Genomic DNA, 5161 nt, shown 5'->3' with positions numbered 1-5161 from the left:
TTTAATATTAAAAGGGGGCGGGTCCTAGGGCAAGGGGGCGTTAACAACTGTCAAGTTTGACAGAAAGGTTGACTTTATCTACTAGTAGCAGCCTGTAATAATGATAATATATGCTGTTATATAACAGTGCTATAACCATTCTTCTGGTAGAGATCCTTCCTCTGATAGATATAAAGAAGCTCTGGTGTATATAGGCTGAATCCCTCTTCTACTTTTATCCCATGTGCCGTGGGACAGTGACTGGGAACAATGAGAGCAGGGAAAGCACCAGCACCAGAGCAGAAGGAAAGAGAAAGTGCAGCAGCTTCTGCTGTCCCCGGGATCAGTCGCTCCTGATAATGTCTATTTATCATAAAAGAATTAGGGAGTCTCCATTGTAATGATATTCAGCATATACAATTTATTATCAAATAAGAGGCCACGCCCATTATTCTGTGCAGAAGAGCGTGACCCAAGACAGACTTCATCAATGATACCTGTGTCTTCAGGACATTTAGGTTTACATATATATATAGTACATGATTATACAATAATTCATAACTGATTAATCAATGGGGTGTGTATCTAGATATCATGGGGAACATGGAATGATTGACGGGGAATAACCGGAAGTGCCAAAGATGGTCAGTTGAGCTAATTGCACGGCCCGATCTTCTCCTGAAGATGGCAGACTGGCTCCATGAGTCTTGGATCTCCCATTCACATCAATTGGACTTCTCAGTAGGTCTTGTCAGCATAAAGGTCATTCTTGTTCATCATGGCATGTTGTTTGTCCAAAGCAAAGGTCCATCAGATATTCATTATCATGTCCTCTTTCTCCTGACATAAAAACCTCATAAAATGTCATTAAGTTCTGGTTATCTAAATACAAGGGTCTCTATTGATAGATACGAACTCTCTGTCAGGTGATAGAACACAAAGGTCTAGAAGAAAACATTACTGTCTGGAGAATTACCTCTATATTAGAATTGAGATATTAATTACCGATGCTAAAATGCCATATGTTTAAAAGCACAATTTCTGAGGCAAGACAGATGTATATTTGATTTTTCTTCATCATTCCTGCCTTTTGTTTAATCTCTAAACACAACATATAATTAATCAAATATTCATCGTATTTAACTTAATTTTCCCCAAATGAGTGTAGTAGTGTGAGATATGAGATAGGAAAAGGAAAACCCGTTCTCTGGATGCAATCGCCGGCATAAGTCCATTGAGTATCGATGTGAAAAGTCTCAACTCTCCAAAAAACTTGGACAGATGAGGGAAATGAAAGAGGTAGCGACATAATGTGTTCTATTCTTCTTCAACCTAGCGATAAGTTGTGGTTCCTTCTCACTGTGTGTGTGTATTTGGAGCATGAGCATGTAAGCACCTATTAAGAGTATATTTCTGATAATTTACCTATGTGATAATACTACTATATTACTATGTGTGATAATACTACTATATTGCTATGTGTGATAATATTACTATATTGCTATGTGTGATAATACTACTATATTGCTATGTGTGATAATACTACTATATTACTATGTGTGATAATACTACTATATTGCTATGTGTGATAATATTACTATATTGCTATGTGTGATAATACTACTATATTACCTATGTGTGATAATACTACTGTATTGCTATGTGTGATAATACTACTATATTGCTATGTGTGATAATACTACTATATTGCTATGTGTGATAATACTACTATATTGCTATGTGTGAGAATACTACTATATTACTATGTGTGATAATACTACTATATTGCTATGTGTGATACTACAACTATATTGCTATGTGTGATAATACTACTATATTGCTATGTGTGATAAATACTACTATATTGCTATGTGTGATAATACTACTATATTTCTATGTGTGATAAATACTACTATATTGCTATGTGTGATAATACTACTATATTGCTATGTGTGATAATACTACTATATTGCTATGTGTGATACTACTACTATATTGCTATGTGTGATAATACTACTATATTGCTATGTGTGATAAATACTACTATATTGCTATGTGTGATAATACTACTATATTGCTATGTGTGATAATACTACTATATTGCTATGTGTGATAATATTACTATATTGCTATGTGTGATAATACTACTATATTGCTATGTGTGATAATACTACTATATTGCTATGTGTGATAATACTACTATATTGCTATGTGTGATAATACTACTATATTGCTATGTGTGATACTACAACTATATTGCTATGTGTGATAATACTACTATATTGCTATGTGTGATAAATACTACTATATTGCTATGTGTGATAATACTACTATATTTCTATGTGTGATAATACTACTATATTGCTATGTGTGATACTACTACTATATTGCTATGTGTGATAATACTACTATATTGCTATGTGTGGCTACTAAAGTGTAGGTAACTGGGATCATTACCATAAGCTTGCTCCGTGACTTCTTTTCGGGCCGTGTGAGTATTTTTTCACACGAGCGTCCAAGGACAGGCAGGCATTTGATTGTTACATAAATTATAAAGATTATAAGAATTATAACAGTGTAATATTTGGTAAAGCAATTTTTTAAATTCTGGCTCCCATCCATCTGAAGGGGTCCCAATCAGCCGATTGGGTCATATGTTCTTGCATATCCTGCAACAACTTATCCTTTTCAATGGGATTATAATTATCTGAGATGTTAAAACAACACATTCCTTTAAATTGTTCACAACCACTTCCTGCTTTAAGTAACCGGTAGTCAATGGCTACCCTATTTTGTATCATACCATCTCTAACTTCTCTAAGTTCTTCATTTATAAGAGCAATAGCCGTACTGGTGGCATTTATGGCTTTAGCCAATCCACAAGCTGTGCTATTTATCACCCTTGTATTATACAGGCTGAGTCCTGGGACTCCTATGAGTGAAAAGGCTAATGCTGAGTATTGTGCCTTGCTAAGTAATAGTAAATCTGATCGGCAATCAGGATCTAAAGATCTTTTTTCTTTACTATGAGACTCCAAAGTAGTTATGTTTGCACGAGCTGCTACAAAAGTGAGTCTACCTAAATAACAAATACCCATGTGATCTACTGGGTAATAAGAATATGCAATATTACCACATATAAAAATAAGCCCATGGGCATGTATATATCAATTCTAGGGCTGCTTATTGTTATCAAGGAAGTACACTTTGGGGTAACCCCTAAAGACTCAAACTGTGGCTTACCACCAACAATATCCCAACAGTTCTTTTCAGATATACTAGGCTGGATCTCCAGCTTATACCTAGTGGTGTGATACTGCCCGGTTTTATCTTCTGGGTTATTGGTCCCTAATGTTTCCATGTTAATGTCTATAAAGGTGATATTTTCCCTGGTAGCAATTCTATCTTCTGCATTTCTTCTATTGTTATTGGAATACATATAAAGCAGGTCTTATAAGCTTCTCCTACATGTTTGGGTGGTACTACACAGAAAGCATTACTATGTACGGCAGCTGGGGCCAGTTCTACAAAGGTGTTCCTCTCATATACTCTAGCTTTTCTCACTGGGCCCTCATAGGGGTTTTCACTTATCGTGTTCTGATTCTTATTTTCTCATTCCTCGGGGAGCCATTCCTGATCATGGATTGTATGGTGTGTGTCTGAGTGTTGTGTCTGATTCCTCTCCTCACCTTCATAACATCATACTATACAATCATTCTGTGGGATTCTCCCACAGTGGGTACAGATACATCTATACACATTTACCATTTTGTGGCACTTGGTCTGTTCTATGGGGGCTCTGACTGTGCGTGCACCTCCAAAGAGCAATGGGTTATCGTGGCACCAATCTATACATCTTTGTTCAGGGTTCCGTCTGCAATATTTACAAATACATCTGGCTATTGGGGGTAGCTGCTGACATCTATTTGGGTATACCTCTTTAGCCTCTCTTTTCTTCCTCTCGTTTCTAGTGTCTAGGGGTGTGATGAGAGGTACATGACTAGGATAAGGATGTATTACCTCCTCAAAGGTCATCAGAGACATAGCCTCTGGGGAAGCCACCTCATGCACTTTATCGGACTGACCCTTCCCTGGGCCCTCAGTCATCCTTGTCAGTAATCCCATCCATATGATTATTCCCAGGCTTACAACCGATACTCCAATCTCGATGGCCCATCTGGATCTTTTCTTCACCTGATTGGGGTTTAGCAACACTGACTGTCCCACATCATTCTCAACATACATCTTACCAAACCAGGCCATTTTTATTACCTCTTAGTCTCTGGTTACTGGGGTTCCTCAAACAGAGCCTGCAAGGCTTTTTCTGGGACTCTGCTCTTCCCGTCCTCAGTCACTTTCTTGCAATGCAATGCATGTATCCAAGCCGATTTCTCTGCAACCTTTACTGCCGTGGGCATGGTCAACAATACTTGGTATGGTCCCTCCCACCTGTCTACAAATGAACCAGAGCGTAAGTAATTTCTAACCATTACAAATTCTCCTGGTTTCACATCATGGCATTTCAAGTCACTTTGATTAGCACCTTTAGAGAGAATTAGTCCCTTGTGTATTTGTTTGAATTGTTCATGCAAGTCTAGGACATATTTTGTGGTTAGATCATGTAGGGTGGAGTGGCTTTCTTTTGGGCCTATCATCAGGTTGGGATGTTTTCCAAATAACACCTCATAATGGGACAGACTGAGAGGAGGTTTGGGTGTCATTCTAATACTGTGTAGTACGATGGGCAGTGCCTCTATCCAGTTTAGGCTTGTCTCTTCTATGACCTTGGAAAGTTTATTCTTTATGGTATAATTAGCTCTCTCCACGAGTCCAGCTGCCTGGGGTCCATAAGGACAATGGAATTTGGACTCTATACCCATGATCCTACACATCACTTGGAAAACCTTACTTGTGAAGTGTGTGCCTTGATCTGACTCAATGATCTCTGGAATACCATATCTAGATACAAATTCTTGTACTAGTTTCTTAGCTGTGAAATGTGCTGTGCAGGCTACCGCTGGTTAGGCCTCAGGTCAACCACTGAAGATGTCAACACAAACAAGTACATATTTGACATTTCTACAGGGTGGTAATTGGATGAAGTCTATCTGTATTGCCTGGAAAGGTCCTCAGGTATGTGGGATATGGGAAATTGGTGCTGGGACAGTCTTACCTGGGTTCT

The 5161-nt window shown here is 38.0% G+C and overlaps 1 long non-coding RNA gene across 1 annotated transcript; it reads right to left on the bottom strand.

Moving 5' to 3' along the window:
• Positions 1–374: 374 nt before the first annotated feature.
• On the bottom strand, positions 375–4428 carry LOC135039862 (uncharacterized). Its single transcript, XR_010233837.1, has 2 exons — positions 4252–4428; positions 375–819 (listed from the first exon to the last, which is right to left on the bottom strand). It is a non-coding gene; the product is annotated as an uncharacterized LOC135039862 (long non-coding RNA).
• Positions 4429–5161: the final 733 nt, after the last annotated feature.

The sequence above is a fragment of the Pseudophryne corroboree genome, unplaced genomic scaffold, assembly GCF_028390025.1.
Source record: "Pseudophryne corroboree isolate aPseCor3 unplaced genomic scaffold, aPseCor3.hap2 scaffold_718, whole genome shotgun sequence".
Lineage (NCBI taxonomy): Eukaryota > Metazoa > Chordata > Amphibia > Anura > Myobatrachidae > Pseudophryne > Pseudophryne corroboree.
Note: the sequence above shows the minus strand (reverse complement) of the source record. Positions and strands in the feature narration are given on the sequence as shown.